Source organism: Symphalangus syndactylus, chromosome 7 (assembly GCF_028878055.3).
Source record: "Symphalangus syndactylus isolate Jambi chromosome 7, NHGRI_mSymSyn1-v2.1_pri, whole genome shotgun sequence".
NCBI lineage: Eukaryota > Metazoa > Chordata > Mammalia > Primates > Hylobatidae > Symphalangus > Symphalangus syndactylus.
In genome coordinates, this window is record NC_072429.2 from 57,153,272 (window position 1) to 57,174,532 (window position 21,261).

Below are 21,261 nucleotides of genomic sequence, written 5' to 3' on the forward strand. Positions count from 1 at the left end.
TAAGCCACAAAGAATACATCTAAGTTGAGTTCTAGCCCCATGTGGGAATGGGAGCTCAAATAAAAGGTATATAATTTAGCCATTTTTAAAATGAGCAAGTGTGCTGAACATTGCAAGATTCTAGTACTGTGAAAGTCTGAAATAAAAGTGTAAACATAACACATAAATCTTATACAAGTCATTTCTGGTTTAAACAACATTAAAATATCAAATTAAAAGCACGTACCCAAACTTGATGATCTTGGATTGGTGAAATTTCTTGCATTGACATGAAAGGTGGAACATGTTTTTCTTAACCTCTTAAGCTTTATATTTCAAAATTTCACCAGGGGAGAGATAACCCAAATAAATTAATGTGACATGCCTTTGGGAGGTTCTTGACATTCACTAGGGATACACCCAGAGACTATCTTAAATAGAGTAGAAAAATAACCACATTTAGGATGGGATTCTGAGTGGTCAGCCAAGATCAGAGGAAGTGACTCCTGCACACAACAGCCTCCCTCATAGCTCACCATCCAAATCAGAGCAGGGCTGCCTGGATTATCATCTATACCATAAATTATGACATCTAACGAACATTTATATTTCAACAAAATACTTGAAAATATTAAATCTACATATGTCTCTCATTTCCTGCCTTTCTCATATGCTTCTTCTGGCATGTAACACTAACTATAATATAAATGATCTACTATGTGCCAGGCATATATGCTTTACACCGTGGTACTATTCAATCCTCACACCAGCCCTAAGCGTTAGGTGATTCTTCTAATTTTATAGTTGAAGACACCGCCACTCTAAGATGAAGTAACTTGTCTGAGGAGGTACACATGTTAAGTGACAGAACTGAGAGTGACATCAGAGCCAACAGCTCCAGAGTCCTCACTCCTCAGCACATGTGACCTACAGAAGAGGAGCAGGTAGGTGAGCCCAGTCCCACACCTCCAGAGCCTCGTGACTACTGTGCACGCCAAGGCTTACAAGAAAAGGAGGAAGGTTAGAATCAAACATCAAAATACAGGTACTGTAAATTCGATTCCAATACACCTAATATTGATTGAGCAGCTATTTGATGCTATGCACCAAGCTAGGTTATGTTTGCTAGATGTGTTAATTCCCTTGAATCTCACAACAAAAAAGTGATAATTTACCCCCATCTTTCAGAAAGGAAAAGTCCAAGAAGGTGATGTGGCCACCTCAGGTCACACAGTTAGTGACGGAGCTAAGATTTGAATCTAGTTTCCTAACTCTAGTACTTTCTGATTCTGTCCACCTCTTCCTAACATCTTCTATACAGCATCTTTCTGGGAAAGGCTCACAGGTTTCACTCAATTGCACTGGTGTAAGAGAAAGAGCCCAGAACTCTGAATTAAGAGATTAAAATTCAAGGCCAGGCCCTACCATCAGCTATATCATCTGGGAAAAAATCACTTCACCCATCTGGGTTTAGTTTCTTTTTCTGCAAAATGAAGGTTTTGGGTTAGGTGATTGATAGGTGATTTCCAAAGTTCCTTCCAAAATCCTGTGGCATTAAAAAGTCTTAAAATACTTATTGCCCTTTCCTGGTCATAGCTAAGGGAGAATGAGGCTGAAAAAAGAGTAACAATATATAGGAAACACAGAGGCAAGGTCAAAGTTTGAAGAAGAATACACAGATGTAGATCTACATGAGCAGATTTCCATGCCGGAATAACACAACTAACTAAACACTGCCAAAGTTACCCTCTGCACCTCTATCCTTTTCTCACAAACACTCTTACACATCAACAGAGGCACTGTCCAAATTATCATTACCTAAGTATCAATGGGACCTGATTTAACTGTTTTATATTTAGTTTGCATAAGTTGAGTTAGTTTGTACATATTATTTCCTAATGTAATTAAAAAGGAAAAAGCCCTATCTTTTTTGCACAGGACACGGAGATCAAACTTATTTAGGACAAGCTATTTTTCAGGAAATGAAAGAAAAAGCTGTTTCTGGAAAGAGAGGAAAAGAGGAAAGTCTAAACAATGATTAAAACTTAGAATGGAGAATTAATACCAGGTATGTTTACCTTTCTTTAATCTGCATGGCATTTGCTCCAGTAACAGAACACCAGCTTCTAATGAGAGATTCCCCGGCACACAGTAATGAATTAGAAAAAGCATAAAACATATAACACAAAAAGATTTAAAGTTTACACACTTTAGCATACAAATCATGTTAGATGCTCCTTTTAGTAATAAATGAAGCAATAAATTAGTAACTCAGTAAAAAATTTAATCTTGCATAAGGAGGAAAAAAGTGAAGATCAAATACAAAAAAGTATTAATTCTGTTTGATATGCAGCAGAATTATGTTTTGGTACTATCTGAAATAGGGTGAAAAAGGTGCTCAGAAATATTACAGTGTTTACCAGACCCACATCTCCTTAAATCTTTTAGAGAAAAGCTGTTTTTGTAAACATTTAACAAAGAACAGATGGCCTGCCTTAATCATGTGGGGAAAAAAACCTGGAGCTCCCAGTAATACCCTGACAAAGTCTCCCAGGCCCAGCCATGTCCCCCCCTCCACCCCCCACCCCACCAGATGCATGGTACAGTCTTCTCTAATGCTATTTAATTTTACAGCAGACATTTTCCCATCAATTCCCACTGCCTGACAGGTAATCAATGCCATTAACATCTGATATTACCATGTAGGGCATTCCTAAAACCTCTCATTTATTAGAGCAAACATGGAGAATGTTAGATACCAAAGGTATTTTTAAATAACATCCTGTCAAACTTTCTGCTTGACATATATTCTACTATAATTCCATATCCCATTTGGAACATTATGGAATACATAAAGACTGCCATGAACTTTTGGAACTTAAACAGCATAACTGATACTACTTAAAACTATAAATAAAAACAATCTGAGGTGAGTGTGTTTTGTTGAAAACATTACCATAAGCTAAAGACAATTGTTCTTTTCCTTAACTCCACTGTTCACAACATAAATTAGAAAAGACATACAACTAAATTATCGTATATAAAACAGCAGAATGGACAAGATGCAAATTTAACCAAAGGAGACCCGATGGGGGAAGTGAGGGCAATCCCTCTGCTTCTTTTAAGCAAATCCAACCCAAAATGCATAGAAGAATCATCAAAGAAAATGAAAAGATATGTAAAAAAAGCAACTTTTTATTCATCTCAATGTGCTTTTCTTCCACAATTCATCAGCATTTTCTGGCTTAAAAAGCTATCTAATTTCATCATGTTTTGCCTTAATTACACTGCTGAAGCCTCAGCCTGTTAGCAATTTTGAGTATAGCATGAGCAAGTGATGCAATGTTAACAGTGTGTGCAATGCTTCCACAAGCATGATCTCTGCAAACCAACATTTTGTAATACAGGGCACCCAAGGATAAACATTTTATTTACAGACAAATGTATTTATTTACATGTTTATTTACATACAAACAAGTCTAAAATCAAAACAATGCTTTATAGAAAAAGAAAAGACAGTACCAAGTGGACCAGAATAACATGGTACTTATGAAAACAAAAGCCTCCCCACAAATTAAGCTAAAGGGAGGCAATGAGGAGGAGGCACTTGTGCTCTCAGAGAAAATAAGATTCTGGTGAAGAAGAGGCAGGCCAATTAAGTCCCAAGTAACACAAATACAAGCTTTAAGAACACTAAACTATTGCTTAAATGGCTCATGAAAATACAAATATCAAGTAGTCATTTAAGATTGAAACATACTAAAAATGGCTTTGGAGACACATTTTTATTACATACATTCTTATCTTTTATTTTTTCCAGTATTCCCCAGGTTCTTGACCCCTCTACACTCTTCAAAAAAGGAATTCTGGTATGAAAACTGAAGCTCAATCTTCAGCCAGAAGAGTGTGCAATAATTCAAAAGAGCATTTAGCAAAGTTTCGGCAAGTACTATTGAGATTGTAACAACGGCACTGATAAAAAAGAAGATGCATTTGGTATCTAGTACCCAATTCATATATTTATTCAACAAATATTTGAGGCTCTAACAGTAAACAAGGCAGCCATAGTACCTGCTGGGAAAGAGTGCAGAGCACCTAGCCCAGGCTGAGACCAGGGAGGCTTTCTAAAAACTGTCCCAGGCTGAGAGAGAGGGGGAGGCAGAGGAACCAGCTTTAACAACAAATCCTGCCTGAGACTGGGTGGCTGCAGACATGCAAATGCTTCACAAGCAAGCTTTTAAAATCTACTTTGTAAGGGAGGAGATCAAGATGAGCGGACAGTAGTTTGAATGGTCAACTGGGATAATAAACTTTAATTATATGATACAAAATAAAAAGCACAAAAATATTCTTAAGAGAATCACGGACTGAAATATTTTCTGCTTGATTAAAATCAGTATTAATGAATTCAGGGCCCTGAGTTCAAGTCTTTGATATGCCAGTTAGTTTTATTCAGCTCATTCTTAACAATTTCCAGGAAAACATATTTATATTGAATGACTATATGAATTAATTGAGAAGGCAAAAAGTATAGAACAAGTTAAGGATATTCAAATGTGTCACATAAAAACAGGTCTCAGGTAACACGAGTTTAAAGAGTTCTGTGATAGGCTAAACACAGTGGATCACGCTTGTAATACCAGCACTTTGGGAGGCCAAGGCAGGCAGATCACCTGAGGTCAGGAGTTGGAGACCAGCCTGGACAACATAGTGAAACCCCGTCTGCACTAAAAAATACAAAAAATTAGCCGGGCGTGGTGGTATGCACCTGTAATCCCAGCTACTTGGGAGGCTGATGCAGGAGAATTGCTTGAACCTGGGAGTTGGAGGTTGCAGTGAGCTGAGATCGCGCCACTGCACTCGAGCCTAGGCAACAGAGCAAGACTCCATTTCAAAAATAAAGAATTCTGTGCTAATCAAAATTCAGTTTTCTTCACTGCAGGACTTTCTAAGCCCTTAATAGACTGAGGAAAGACGGCACTGGAGACAGTACAGAGAGTGTTCTAAGCGTGTTTAGCTATGGCTTCCCTTCTTTCCATGAAGATCTTGAATTAAAATGTCCTTCAAAATATACTTTTGATTATACTGATATAGTGATAGCATGGCAAATTCATCACCTTCTCTAGCACAGGGGTACATAAGTGTGTGTATCTGTCCATCTGTCTTTCTCAAAACATTGATTATCAAATGTTTTAAAAGATAGCATATTACACTATGCACAAATATAACTTTATATAAAATGCACTGAAACAGCTCATTGAATTGGCTGAGTTTATTTTATTCTCAATTTAAGTTACTGGTAGGAATAAAGTAGTATAATCATATAAGAATGACTTGTATAATTTTTGTTACATATACAGTCAAGATAATTACAAAGTAAAATAAAATGAATTTTGAAATAGCATAATGAAATAATTTATCTTAGCATGTACCTCAGAATCATTAAATTTTATAAATAAAAATTTTAAATTACTATTGAAATATCTAGTTGAAAAATTATCTGAAGGCATTTTTGAACCTTTGGCTTTCTGCTTGTGTTTTAAAGCTGTCCTTAGAACAGATTCCCCATACGAACAAAATCTTAAATGGCTACAAATTAACATGAGCCACCTCTGTGGCATCTAAATTATAAACACATTCTGAATTAGTAGCATCCGAAACAATGGAAATAATGAACCAAGCAGTCATGTTAGATTTAATGTTGAAAAGTTTCACATCAGAAACAGAATACTAAGCATGTTCTCCATATTTAGGAGTGGAGTGATACCACAGGAACTGTCCAACAGCATTTATAATGTGTAAAACACTACGCTGTGGTGTTTCTATAGTCAGATTGACTGGGATAACACAAGCAGTGAAACTCTGCCAATGCTAAACCCTTTTCTAAATGTCTGAGAAATTCTAACTGAAACAAGGCTCCCGACAAGTGGAGGAGAGCAAGGTGTTTGCCCCCAGCTCCTTCACCCTCCGCCATACCCACCACTGCCCTTCCATCCAGCCATCTCCCCTTTCCTGTCTCTCTGTTCTCCATCAACATGACTCTGACTAGTTGTCCACCCTTGGCTGGGTGCTGCCCTGCAGGCCCAGCGGTACCAGTGGGTGAGGGTCAGCTCTGCAAGCACAGAGCCATGCTGCTGGGCCAGCAAAGCTGCCCCAGCCTGGCCCTTCTAGGGCAATGGGAAGAGGGTGCTGAGCGAAGAGACAGCACCAAAGTACCAGTCCTAAAGCCATCCTGCAACACTGTACTGAATGGAATTTCCTTTAATCATCTGTTGTATAGTTACATGTGGCATGTGCTCTGCTAAACATTTTACATACCTCTTGTCTTCAGTTCCTGTAATAACCCTATGAGGCTGGTGAGGTGAGTTATATTATTGCTGCTTTATAAATGATGGAACTGAAATCTTAAGATTAATTTACCCAAAGTTACACAGCTAGAAAATGGCAAAACTGGAATCCTAACATAGGAGCTACTGCTACAAAATCCACATACTTTACCAAGCCTCTTGTGAGAAGGTCTGGAATGTGACCAGGACCCCCAACAGTGGTATCCTCAGCCAGAGGGAGTGGCTGTGGAGTTCTCCAACCCTAGTTGTAGCCACAGCACAAGCCTAGAGAGTAGACTGCTGTCCTTCTCCAAAACCATAAAGGCCTTACTTCTATTTAAGATCCTAACCCTAATCTGCAGGTTAAGATGGCTAAAAAATTTAATACAAATTTGAGGTTTTTGCCTTCAAACGGTCAGGGAAGAACTCTAGTTTAGTTCCGAACTAAAGCTGTAGAGAATCACTAACCTTTTACCCAAAGATAAAAATGTAGGTAAGAACTGGCATTCTTATTGTGTTTTGCAGCCAACAAACATTATCCACTATAATTCTCAAAAATCACTCCACTAGCATAATTCAATGCAATCAATATCGAGGCCTACTTTGTCCCAGGGACTGAACCAATTCCTCAAGAATCACAAAAAACTAAGCCCGCTCCTTGCCCTGCCTTGAAAACTCTCCACCCCAAATCACCATCTACTATATTTCAAAGACTGTAACTTAGCCAGTTTTCTCCATCTTTGTCACAGATTCATTGCTACTTCTTAGGAAAAGTACCAGATGAAGTCACAGGCTTGCATTTAGGGGCCATATAGTTGAAACAGCCTGTTTATCTACACACACACCCCTAGGGCATAGAGTTGAGCTAATGCTAAATTGAACATGCTTTTGATGTGTCTCTGTTGCTTCATAAATGCTTGCAAAAATTAGCTTGTTTATATGAGACTTCAATGATGTTTTTACATGTGCTAGCCTTCTAAAAAGGGTATGCCAGTATTTAGACTATGTTCCTGATCTTACATCTCCTATCCCTGAAGTAATTTTGAGAGAAAAAAGAGGGCCAACAGAAACCATCACTTCTCTGGGCAGGGAAGAAACAAAAACCACCACAAATGCAACACAATGCAAAGTTTATTGCAGTAAGAGTGAGTAACTTCCTAGATCTCCCAGGCCACAAGCAGAGGGGTAGCCCCCTGAGGCAGCAGGCCTGCCCACCTATTCTCTCTGCTGAACATTTTACGTACCTCTTCTCTTGGATTCCTATAATAACCCTATGAGGTTGGTGAGGTGGGTGATATTGTTGCTGCTTTATAAATGATGGAATGGAAATGACAGAACAAGAGCAATAACCCAAGAAAAGGCAGGGTCTCCAGTGTGAACATCATGGTGCCTCTGACTAATCATAAGCAAACCAAAATATGAGCCCATTAGAGGAATCTGAGACATAGTCATACTTTCACTCTCTTGTTCTAAATTCCTGAGCTCCTTAGGGCAGTAAATCAGCAAATGTTCTTCTACTGGACATTGTTTCCTAGAAGTAAAAATGACAAAGACAGTATGTTCATGGGCCTTAACAAAGTAAATTTCATTCTCTCCCTTCTCTCTTTTCTTCACCACCTTGCATATTGCCCTTCCCTTAGTGGGCCCACCTTAGTAACTATACATGAATGAGAATCTATAGAACCTATTTCAGTCTCAAGGCATCTACCTTGTTTATTTCAAGTTAGCCCTAAGGTCCATAGTGTTCTCAAAGAGGTGTCTGGAAGTTTGAATTTGGCAGTGGACACCCACACCTGAAGCTACCCAGCTTACTAAGGATCCAACTTGGCAAAACAAAAGACAACAGCAGTGCTTCCTGGCTGGTCAAAACCCTTTGCATGTTTAATCTTTAAACTGGAAAGAAGAAATGCAGAATTTGGTTCTGGAAAAGCAATTTTTACCAAATTTGCATTTAAGTTTCTACTACCTTAAAAGGGTCAATATTAAAAGTAACTTACTATGCTGTTCCTAAGAATTTTAAAAGTCAAACTTCAAAGACTGTCAAAGGTGTGTCTGCAACACTGAACAATCCCAGGGGTTTGTGCAGAATTGGGAACAGAACAATTTTTGAAGGGAAAAAAAATCAATTTAGAAGGAGCACAGTGATAAAGTTAATTTACACACTCTAGGCAAGTTCTCCAGGATTCAAAGATTGAGAGTCTGGCAAATTTAGTTTTCAATAATTGCTTAATGACAGACTACTCTTGTCCTATAAAAACTCACGTACATCTTGCGGGGAGGCAGAATTCCAAGATGGCCCCATTATCTCTATCTTCTGACTATGGAGGGACCTGTGACCCTCAAGCCAACAGAATACAGTGAAGGTAAAAGGATTTCACATGTGTAATCAAGATTTCCAAATCAATTGGTTTGGAGTTACTTAAAGGGCAATTATTCTGGCTAGGTCTGACTGGGGGACACTTTTCAAGAGGGTGGGGACCCTTCTTAAGGGTGGGAATTCTACGTTGCTGGGGAACGCAACATGGTGCAAAACTTCAGGCAGACTTCAGGAGCTGAAGGTGGCCCCAGGCAACAGCCAGCAATTACTGAAGCTCCGCCCAAGTCATATAGCATAGGAAATGAATTCTGTGGACAACCTGAATGAATATGAACGTGGATTCCTCCCCAGTCAAGACTCCAGATGAGAACACAGTCCTAATGACTTCTGACTACAGCCTTGTGAGGCTTGAGTAGAGGACCCAGCTAAATCATGCCCAAACTCTGATCTATGGAAACTGAGAGAGGAAATAGATACTGTTTTAAGCCATAAAGTTTGTGGTACAGAGTGAGTATCCCTAATCTAAAAATCTGAAATCCAAATGCTCCGAAATCTGAAACTTTCTGAGTACTGAAATATCACTCAAAGGATATGCTCAATGGAGCATTTTCAATTTCAGATATTCAAATTAGGGATGATCAACAAAGAAGCATAATGCAAATATTCCAAAATCTGAAACAAATCTGAAATCCAAAACACTTCTCAATCCAAGCACTTTGAATGAGAGATAGTCAACCTGTAAAGTGTCACATAACAATAAATAACTAATGTATACTTTAAAATCTTCTGCAACTCTCATCTGAAATTGTTTTTCTACCTAGCATTCCCCTTTCCTAGTGAGATATTTATCCTTTCACATAAAGACAGCACAGCAGGACTTCCTTTATTAAGCCTTTGTAAAGAGGCCACTGCTGTGGTATCACTGAGCACCTCTGTGCCCAGCATTGTTCCAGACAATCAATGAAGTTATCACCATTTTACAGATGGGGAAATGAAGGCATTCAAAGAGGTTAAGAAATTTGCTGCACATCACAAAAAGCTGGTTATAAGAAGAATCAAGATTCAACCCAGGCAACCTCTGGCAAAGCCCACATTCTCAACCATTATGCCTACTACCTAATCGTTGTAGCTCACACAATTCTGCTTAAGTTTCTCCAAAGAAGTGGAAGACGTAATGGCAAAGAGAACTGGGTGTAAGGTAATAGCTGGGCAGAGGTAGGACCCGTTCAGACAGGAAGAGTCCAGGTGAGATAAAGGGAGTGCCCATGATAAGCAAAAGAGCATTTTAAAAAGCTAGAGTCTAACAAGTTAGATAGTTAACTACCATGTAAATCATCACAGGGAGATTAAAAGAGAAAAAAAAATTTAAAAACCTCTGCATTTTCAAGCAAAAAAATCTAAGCAGCTGTGTTATAAGCAATATTAAAGGTTCCTGATACTTACTTGGAAAGAAAGTTTGCTGCATATTACAAACAGTCAGTTTAACACTTAGGGGGGACTGTGTCCCCATGACTCCTTCCAGCTGGAACTACACACAAAACAGAAGACACCAAAGCAATTAAGTGTTTTATAAACACTGCTGAGGGGTCAAAAAGAGGGAGGTTCATTCACCAACTAATAACGCAATAATAAACAAACAGCAGTGTTGTGCAAGTGAGAAAATTATTATAATTGAATCTACACAGCTGGGTAAGAATAGAAGCCTGGTTATGTATATCAGCTCACAAATGTTTTGTGTGGGTAGGTTTTAGTTTTAGAACTGTTCAGATTTGAGTCCCTTTTACAGTCAGATTTTCTCTCTTATCTGAATACAATCCCACAATTACAACTGCAGAACAGAATAACTTAATAAACTGTCCCACCAATTATTTGCTAATTTATTTTCACAACAGAGAAAGCAATGTGTATGTACACAGTGGTTAGGCAGTTAAGCTTTCCTGAGATGTACTCATTTTAGAACTCTTCTAGAGTCACTGCACCTTGTTTGCGTAGCACAATATGAATAATGAATGGCTGTGATATGCCCAAACACTGGAAGGAAAAGTCCAGAAAGAACTAGCTTTTCACGTCTTAACATTTAGTTTCCAGTGTGTTCTTCGAGTTTCCTTCACACTTTGATATTTTCCCCTTTGCAGGGCTTTATTTTTGTCTACAAGTATACACCAAAATACAGCCACAGAAACATCTCCAATTACCACACTTAAACAGATGTGTCGAATAGGGACAGAAGAGTGATTCAAGTACTTCCTTGAATCATTGAAGTCACAGTATTAGAATCACAGAAACACTATTCTCTTTCAAGAAAGAGACTAGTAAAAATTCACCATCGTTCCGTCAATTAAATGTAGTTAAAAGGCACACCAAAACAAAATAAGTTTCATCTTGGAAGACATTCCAGTTAGATATTGCCCTTACTACTACATGGATTTTTTTTCTTAATTAAATGACTAAACCTGAACAAATTTGTAATCTATGTCATGTTCTCATCTGCATAAAACCTAACTAACTTCAAACTCAAATGGTTGATTAGCTAACTATAAGGGCAGAGGTACACATGTATCTTCAATAGGCACACATTTTACATCAATGATATCTATTTTTATGAGATAAAAGTACTAAAGCTTTAATGGTGGCAATTAAAACAGCCAAGAGTTTGAGTAGCTCGATGGCTGAGTCACAGACCTTTTACCTATAATGGGATCCATTATATCCCTGAACCCAGTTTGAGGGAGTAAAAGAGGAACACATTTTTAAATATGGTTATAAAACAGCAGTACCCTCTGAACTGAGCTGTTTCAGTTTAAACAGCTGTGTGATTTAGCCTGGCCTTAGCGTCAACATCTATTCAGCAGTCTTAGAGTTCTTAAACACGAGTTTATTTGGAAATACTTGAACGTTTTGAAAAATGCTACAGAGACGCTATTACAAAAGGATTTGTATTTGAGGTTTGTTTCTATTTCAACTTGTTTATATCAAAGATTCATCCCTACTTTGAAAACATATTACTTTAGATGACTTATGACAGAATATCTTCATTTCAGCCTAAAATAGAAATACTTAATGTTCTGATATTCTCATTTAAAATACAATTGGGATGATGAATAAGAATGTACTTAGTCACATAAGATGGGGTGTTTTAGCAGTATTTATGTATGAATTATTGCAAACAAACGAGTGCAGGTTTTTTTTTTCATGGTAGCTTAAAGTTATTATTCAAAATTATTTGAATAAGCTCTGTAGTACCAAAATGTAATAGTCGTCTGATATCTAGTCCAGTACTGACCAAGAGCCTAAAGATTTTCTCTTCAGTTTCTACTATAGCGAATTCAGAAATGTAAATAGCAATTACATGAGGAGCAATCTCACAGGTTTTTGAATCTGTCACCACCCCCACAATCCCCAGGGACAAATGGCAAACAGGAAACAACATGCAGAACGAATTTATCTCAGTGAGGAAGGACCAAACTAATACAAGTTGGAGGACAGGGTCTGAGCAGCGCTGGCCCAGATGGCCCTAACACTGGGCAGCCCATGGTATTGTAGGGCGGCAGCCACCCCATCCAAGTACACCAGCCACTGCCTGTGGGTGGCTCCTTTTAGAGAAGTTGTTAGAAGGAAGGATAGTAAAACTTGAAGGATTTAATATTAGGTTTGGTTTCTGACCATAATAATCAAATGGGAAAACAACTCAAGATGCCTCAGCTTCCTCATCTAGAATGGAATTGGATGAACTGATCTCTATAAAGTCTCTTCCAACTCTCAGACCATCTGGGGGTCTCTGCTCTGGTCCTGCTTCAGTGGTAACTATCTCCACACTTCGAAAATGAAAATGGAGTAAGGAATGAAGTATTTGTAAGAGGGGGTGGGGGAAGTAAAAATGATTTCAGAGGGGAGTATTAAGGAAGTTTCTCAGACACACACAGAAAAATAAAATTGATTTGAAAAACCATGAAACACCAGAATAAAATAAAATATACTAGAATTACAAATCTAAATGAAACCTTCAAATACAATTTACTTTTCCCATAAAAAAACTTTCAGAACAACATACCTATAATACACCATCTCATTTCAGAAACCTAACTAACATCTGTGAGGTTTTCTCACAGTAACTTTAGTCTATGCTGAATATATGTCATAAAATAATAATTATTAGACAGTTCACCATGCACAGAATAATTATGCTTAAGTATAAAAACTTCATTCATGTTTGTGAACCTCTGAAGTCCTAGATCCACAGCAAATAAACCACAAAGAGAGAGGGGAGAAGAAAGGGAAAGCAGAAAGGACAAGAACCAGCAGTTACTCAGAGTGAGTCCCAGCACTGTGAGGAGTCCCGCACAGAGCTGCTGGGCCGGGAGACAGCATTGACTTCAGGGAGTTAAGGATAGGAAGCCTCTGGGGACCCAAATTCTTCCCAGCACAGCTGAGCATGTGGCTGCAACAGCACAGATATCCACCACCAGAGTGCCATGAGCTTCGGCAGCCACTGAGCACCAGGCAAGGCAAGCTCTGCACTGGCTTTCAGTCACTCTAACACAGAACACCCTTGTAGCAACATTCTTTCAAACAGTCATTTAAAACAAGTCTGCCTCAAGGACTAATTTAAATAGATATCTCCTCCAAAGTGATCTACCAACCTACTTTTGAATTTGCCTCCTACCTGACCTTCCTTCCCACTGCACATCCTTCTACCTCACCTTCTTCACTTCTTCAAGCATCTACTGAGCCTCTCAACACATCTTCCTCCAGCACTGCTCCTCTTTAGAGCAGAATCCTTGAAAGAACAACATTTGCTGTTTTCACTTCCTCTCCTCCCATTCATTCTTGAACTTGCTCTGACTGACTGCACACTAATATTCCACAAAAGTTGCTCTCACCAAGGTGCCCTCCAAGGCTCTCCTTTCTCATCCCACCTGACCTATCAGCAGCACCTGTCACAGCTGCTCACTCCTTGCTTCTTCGCATGACATGCAGGACAGCCCTCTCTCCTCCTGTCTTCCGGGTTCTTCCTGGTTCTCATCAGCTTCTCGACCTATAATTTCTGGGGCGCTCCAGGCCTCCGAGTTTGGATCTCAACTCTATCTGTGCTTTTTTTCTCTCCCAGCGAGAGAATCTACCTTTTGCTTTAAATACTACCTATATGTCAATGATTCTTAAAGTCCTTTCTCTAAACCACACCACTTCCTTCAACTCTAGACTTCTCTGTCCAGCTGTCTAGTCCATATACCCATGCAGATATCCCAGCAGGCACCTCAAATTTAATGCATTCCAAAACAGGTTCTTGATTTCTCCACAAACTGTTACTGCACCAGTAGCAGAAGCCAAAAACTTGAGTCACCCTTGACCCTTCACTTAGTCTTACATTTGAATCACCTCTAATCCATTCTGTAAATCACGCTGTCTCCACCTTCAACATAGACAAAGGACACACTCCTAGTGGCCTCTCCCCCCCGGCTATCCTTGCCCAGGTGACATCAGACCCTTCCTGGACTACAGCTGTCACCTCTCTACCTGACCTCCTATTGCTGGCCCTACCCCCTACCCTGGTTAATCTGCTACACAGTCTGAGCAATTCTTTCAAAATGCAAATCAGATCGTATCACGTTTCTCTCAAAGATCTCCAGTACCTTCCCTTCTCCCTCACAGGAAAATCTAAAGTCCTCACCTCACCATGGCCTGCAAGGCCCTCAATCATATGGACCTCTGCCACCTCCCTAACACTTCTATAATTCTCCCCCTTTCTCTCACTCCAGCCACATCAATTCCTTACCAGCAGACAACAAGCTACACATCCTTCCACCTCAGGGCCTTTGCACAGGCTGTCTCTGCCCTCAGAGTTCTTGCCAAAAGATCTCCATGGCCACCTCCCTTGCTTCCTTCAGGAGGGCAATGGCAGCAACAGATTAAAGCAAAAGTGACAAAGTGTTAGCAACTTTTAGTTCTAGGTGAATGATAAGCAGGTGTGCACTGTATTATTCATTTAACTTTTCTGTGGATTTGAAGTTTTTCAAAAATCAAAGTTGGGGAAACCCTTTGCTACTACACCATTACTCTCTGTTATATCTTGTCACTGACCATTCTTCCCTCATCTGTCCTTTCCTGACTTGGTTCCTCTGTGTTCTCCCTTAAGTCTGGGTGGTCATCAGGATTCCATGTCTGCATGGCACAGTCAGATGCTTATTTCCACCTGAGACTGGATGTTTCCTCCTGGCATCTCAAGATCAGCTTGCCAAAAATCAGAATCACCTTCCTCTGCCAACCACCCATTTCCCCAGCTTGGTTAATGTCACTGTGATACACAGTCACCCAATCCAGAGAAAAACCTTGTTTCTTCCCCACCCTCACTGGCCACGTCCACCTGGTAGTGAAGACCTTCCTCCCCACGCATCTTCCCAGTGGCCGTTTCCTCCACCTGTGCTTCTCTAGTCCAGGCCCGAAACAAAGGGCTTCTTCGTGTATCTTCCTCCTGCTAGTCTCATCTTCGTCAGCGAATCTTCTGATTTTAGCAAGATCATTCTAAAATGTAAAGCGCCCATGCTTCTGTACAACTGACTGGTGATTCCCTGTGAACCACACTGCAAGCTGAAACCCTCAGCACCACTGGTGCGGGGCTGCCCCCGGCCCTCCTGGCCCATGTCCTCCTCTCCACCACACATGCTGCGCCCTATCAAGCTCGGCAGCAGCAGCCGCGCAAAGGCACTTTGCTCTTTCCCAATTTAGTGCTTGTGGATTTATCATTCCTCCTGCCTAGAATGTCCTTTCCCACTCTCTTCTACAGGTTAATTCCTATTCAACCTTCAAAACTCAGTTTAAACATAACCTCTTCCCAAGGCCTTCCCCAATCTCTCCAGGTGGTCAAGTGCTCCCACAAGGTCAAGTAACATACATCATGTTGTCTGACTATTATTAGGTCCTCTGGACTGTGAGAGGCTGAAGGATAGCAGCATGTTATACTGTTATCATTTATATATACATACGTGTGTGTGCGTGTGTGTGTGTGTATGCACGTATATAAATACACGTGTGTGTGCATGCATGCGTGTGCATATGTGTGTGTGTGGGGCTGTGTGTGTGTGTATGCATATCCCCAACATCCAATGCAGGGACTAACACATACCAGAGGCCTATTGTCTGTGGGTGGAATATCAAAGTCCCACGACGCCTTCAAATGTTAATGTGGATGTCACATCTCCTCAGTCTGGGTACTGCAGCTGCTCACGTGCTCTCTGCTCTTGAAAAGGGCACTCATGCTGCCTCGTGCATTTACACCTTAAAGCAGCTGCACCTCCAGAGTGCTCAACACAGTGCCTTGAACTTTTTGTAGAACTAACAAATGCACACATAAATGAAAGCACATTCTGAAGACTGTTCCAAGGCAATATTGCAACATTTGCTGTTCTCTGAAAGCTACATGTTCTGTACTATGTCTGCATAAGTTTCTCCTTCATCACCCCTTTCACCTGGCTCAAGCTTCACCTTCCTTCCTGGCCCTGCATTTCTTCTCCCATACAAGTCTGCATTTATCTCTTTGTTACAGTTATATCACTACATGGTAACTGGGATTTTTAAAGGAGAGAACAGCTTATTTCTATACCTTCAGGACCTCACATAGCATCCAGCACATTGTAAATGCACAGCAATGTTGACTGGTGAATGAATGAATGAATGAATGAATGGCTGAATAGATGGATGAGCTTCTTCCCTCATCTTTGAATATTCTAAATAAGAGTCGACAAGCAACAAATATTCCCTTTCTGCCATGAACTAATTGCAATCCCTCATCTCATTCCCATAGAGACACAGCCAAACAAAAGTACTGCTAGAAAGAGACCCAGAAAAAGTTCTCAGAATTTGATATCAAAAATAAAAAGGGACAGACATTTTCCAGCAGCAGTTGAACTACCTCAATCTTGCTTCTTTTTAATCCAAAATGGCTTGTGATTTCATTGTACATAATTTTTAAATAAACTTTAAAATCTGAATGGCTCATGAACTGTGAAATATTTCTGTCAGGCCAGGCGCAGTGGCTCACGCCTGTAATCCCAGCACTTTGGCAGGCCGAGGCGGGCAGATCATGAGGTCAGGAGATCGAGACAATCCTGGCTAACACGGTGAACCCCATCTCTACTAAAAATACAAAAAAAAAATTATCCAGACATGGTGGTGGGCACCTGTAGTCCCAGCTACTTGGGAGGCTGAGGCGGGAGAATGGCGTGAACCTGGGAGGCGGAGCTCGCAGTGAGCCAAGATTGCGCCACTGCACTCCAGCCTGGATGACAGAACGAGACTGTCTCAAAAAGAAAAAAAAAAAAAAAGAAAGAAAGAAATATTTCAGTCACTTCAGATGAAGGTTAAGGCATGTTTGTGAAGTCAGACCCATGCATGCTTCTTTTTTGCTCTCTGACCACAGCCCACTGACTGGTGGGGGTGGGAGGTGATTATCTATCTTCCACTGAAGCCCAAGAAGACAGCCCTCAAGCCAGAGAAAGGATGGGAGCAGTGACAGGATGTCCAAGTGAGTGGTGGGCTCAGCTCAGGAGGGGAAGGGACAGGCCAGGGAGTCTTATGCTGGGCTTAAAGAGCTTCTGCTCCTCTTCCCAGGCCTCAAGATCATAAACTCTCTACTAAGCTCCATATCCACAAGGTCCAATGTCCCAATTAAATCTCAAACTCTAAAACTTAACTCATCTTACTTCCTGCCCCTTTATCCCTGAACAATATTAAAAAAAAAAAACAACTTATGTTGTTTTCCTAATTCTTCCATCAACTGGGAGGTCACCACTCATCTAGTAAGCAAGAGATATGGCAGTCGTCCTGTAAAGTTCTACCCCCCTGACCGCTCCCCACCCACACTGCCACTGTCTTAATTCAAAACCCATTACCTCTCAACTGTCTTCTACCAAGCCATGCTGTCTGACGTGGCAGCCACCAGCCATGTGTGGCTACTGAGTACCTGGAATGTGGCCAATCCAAACTGAGATGTGCTGTAAGTACAAAAGCACCAGATCTCAAAGACTTAGTACAAAGACAATGTAAAATATCTCATCAGTATTTCTCTATTAAATATGATTTGTTGAAATGCTTAAATATTACATGTTGAAACAACTTTTCAATCTTTAAAGACTTTTCTGAGAAGTCAGTGGTAACATCAACAAATGTGATTTTAAAAAAATATTGTAGACTGGGCGCAGTGGCTCACCCCTGTAATCCCAGCACTTAGGAAGGCCAAGGGGTGCGGATCAGTTGAGCTCAGGAGTTTGAGACCAGCCTGGGCAACATGGTGAAACCCCATCTCCACAAAACATACAAAAAAATTAGTCAGGTGGGTAGTCCCAACTACTAAGGAGGCTGAGGTAGGAGGACTGCTTGAGACGGGGAGGTAGAGGACGCAGTGAGCCGAGATCATGCCACTGCACTCCAGCCTGGGCGACGGAGTGAGACCACCTCAAAAAAAAAAAAAGTATACAAAAATCAGAAGATTGGCATAATTCAATGAACCAATAAGGGGGTTATTATTATTTTTAAATGAATAAATGTATTTTTTAAATTTCCTAGTTTTCATTTCTGGTATGGTAAATAACAACAGATAAAACCAGAATAAATAAAAGCTCTTTGGGGTTCTCAATATTTAAGAGCATCAGGATTCCAAAACCAAAACATTTGAGAACTATTACTTTAAATAAAACAATTGTAAACAGACAAGCAGTTACCTGAACATATTTGTCTCATGTATTAAATAATCTGGATGAATGCCCCCACCTGCCTCAGTAGCAGCAAGGTTAAGTGTTCTTTCTTATACTAATCATGCCTCATTTTATTATCTAGAATAGTTCTGGTATCTAAGTGTCAAACCAGAATGGCTCAAAATACATTCTATCAGAACTAACACTGTCATCTTTGGTATCTATTCTCTAAAAAGTCCCCCTTTCCACCTTCCTTTTTACAATCACTTCTCTTTATCAAAATGGCTTTCACTCATCCCAAATATTATTACAGTGTGTTGCCCTGGAGTATAAACACCTCTGGGACACCAACCTCTTTAGGAAGAGTCACTTGGCAGCAAAGCAGAGAGTTAATAAATACCAAGAGGGCAGTCCTTCATTTCATCCAGGTGACAAATGCCTGTTTAGTGAGATAATTGTCATGAAGACAAACACATTTTAATGCATGTATTCAAACTGAAAAAGAGAATTTTTAAAAAAATTCTGAAAAGTCAGTGGTAATATCAACAAATGTGATTTTAAAAAAATATTGTAGACTGGGCGCAGTGGCTCACCCCTGTAATCCCAGCACTTAGGAAGGCCAAGGGGTGCGGATCAGTTGAGCTCAGGAGTTTGAGACCAGCCTGGGCAACATGGTGAAACCCCATCTCCACAAAACATACAAAAAAATTAGTCAGGTGGGTAGTCCCAACTACTAAGGAGGCTGAGGTAGGAGGACTGCTTGAGACGGGGAGGTAGAGGACGCAGTGAGCCGAGATCATGCCACTGCACTCCAGCCTGGGCGACGGAGTGAGACCACCTCAAAAAAAAAAAAAAAAAGTATACAAAAAGTTTTTTAAAAAATTCTCTTTGGAGACAAGAAAGTTTGAAGACTACTTCTCTACCAATTATGATTCTAGAATTGCACTGTCCAATAGTAGTCAGTAGCCAAATATGGCTGTTTAAGTTGGTTAAAATTAAATAGAATTTAAAATTCAGTTCCTCTGTCATACTAGCCCCATTTCAAGTGCCTCCTAACCACAAGTGCCTACAGGCTACCATACCGGACACCAAAAAGAAGACTTCTATCATCCCAGAAAATTCCACTGGACAGAGCTCTCTGGAATCTTGATTTAATAAAGGGCTGGATTTCCTACAGTCATTTTTTAAGGCCCCAATCCCAGCAGAATGTGGGAAATTTCCATCCAGGTGAGGACAAATGTTAGAGACTCAATATAGAATATTCATCCTATGATGGTTTTTCTGGTTTTCTCTTTTCTAGTTTTCAAAGAATGGAGCTCTTCTCTACAGCAATAAGATATCAAATTAGTACTCTAGACCCTTTTTAAAAATCAAGTTGAGATTCATGTAACATAAAATTAAGCATTTTAAAGTGAGCACTTCAAATGGCATTTAATATATTTGCTTAGACTTGATGACCTAAAGGATTTGACAAATTATTTTCTATCAAGGTCCTACCCATGACCTAATTAATAAACCAAAAATCTAGTGGATATTATCTAAGATATGCAATGCACCCACCCCATCCATTTTAAATGTGTGTGTGTGTGCGCACGTGTGTGTGTGTGTGTGTTTAAAAGAGACAGTCTCACTATGTTGCCCAGGCTGGAGTGCAGTGGCTACTCACAGGCGCAATTATGGCACACTGTAACCTCCTCAAACTCCTGGGCTCAAGCAATCCTCCTGCCTCAGCCCCCTGATAGCTGGGCTACAGGTGCACACCACCGAGCCTGGCCTTAAATATTTTACATGAAGCATTTGTGACAGGGACTTTTTTGGGATTAACAACTTTCTAAAATATCACTTATACCATAAAACAAGATGCTATACTTGCATTAGTTAAAACAATATGCTGTGTTTAACAATTGGCTGATACCCAGCAAAAATTTATTCCAAAAAATAATGAAGTGACTTATGTCAGCATTTACCATGTATAGATGACTATATCCTATCACTACATCACAAGGCCAAAGACATGAGATACCCATGGTTTCAGGGCCACCTAGTAAGAGGTGAGAGAGAATAAAAGTGGAAACACAAAGCTTACACTGGCTACATATGCAACAAAAAACTCTCCTTTCTATTTTTAATTGTGCTCTACATCTTATTTTCTGATACTTGAAATAATTTGGCTTGTGTGGTTATACTTCAGTGGTCCTATATGAAAGTCACTAGCCTCATGGCTATTTAAATTAAAATCAAATAAAATTAAAATTTCAGTTCCTCAGCCTCACTAGCCCCATTTCAAGGGTACAGTAACCATTTGTGGCTAGTGGCTACCATATTGGACTGAGCAAATATAGAACATTTTCATCATGACAGAAAGATCACGGACAGTACTAGGTTATACATTTTCTACAAAGACTCATTATTAGCATGATATCAAAGTACACGGCAAACCTTCTTTAAAAAATAACTTGGAAAAGCCTAGATACTTTCTGATAAATTTCAGTACACAGTTATATTTAAAAGGGTTTTCTTTCCTTAAACCTTGAGTTCACTGAACATATATGATAGCCTGGATTGCAACCACTCTACAGTATAAAACTCAGGAAACATTTCATTTAATACACAGATTGTATATAGATTACAATTCAGTAAAATACATATAAACAATATACACAATATTTAGTAAACATATTACAACTGATGGACATTAGATAAATAGGTTTTCTGTTTACTTTTTTCAATCTCATTTTACCAATATTTATTTTAAAATACATTAAAATATTGTTAAAAAATTTAAAAACTATAGTGTATAAAGTTTGAAGATAGTAAACAAAAGGGTCCTCTCCCTATATTTAAATTTGAGCAAAGACATAACCACTCTTTCTTGCAGAGAAAACCTGGCTCCAAGCTCAATTCTTACACAAGTCTCTTCTCGCTCTAAACAGTAAATTCTAAAAAAAAAAAA

At 39.7% G+C, this 21,261-nt stretch overlaps 1 protein-coding gene across 7 annotated transcripts in view; it reads right to left on the reverse strand.

The window, feature by feature from the left end:
• The window catches only part of CHD7 (chromodomain helicase DNA binding protein 7), a 185,290-nt gene that overhangs the window by 88,230 nt on the left and 75,799 nt on the right, over positions 1 to 21,261 (reverse strand). The gene's annotated exons all lie outside the window — the stretch shown is intronic.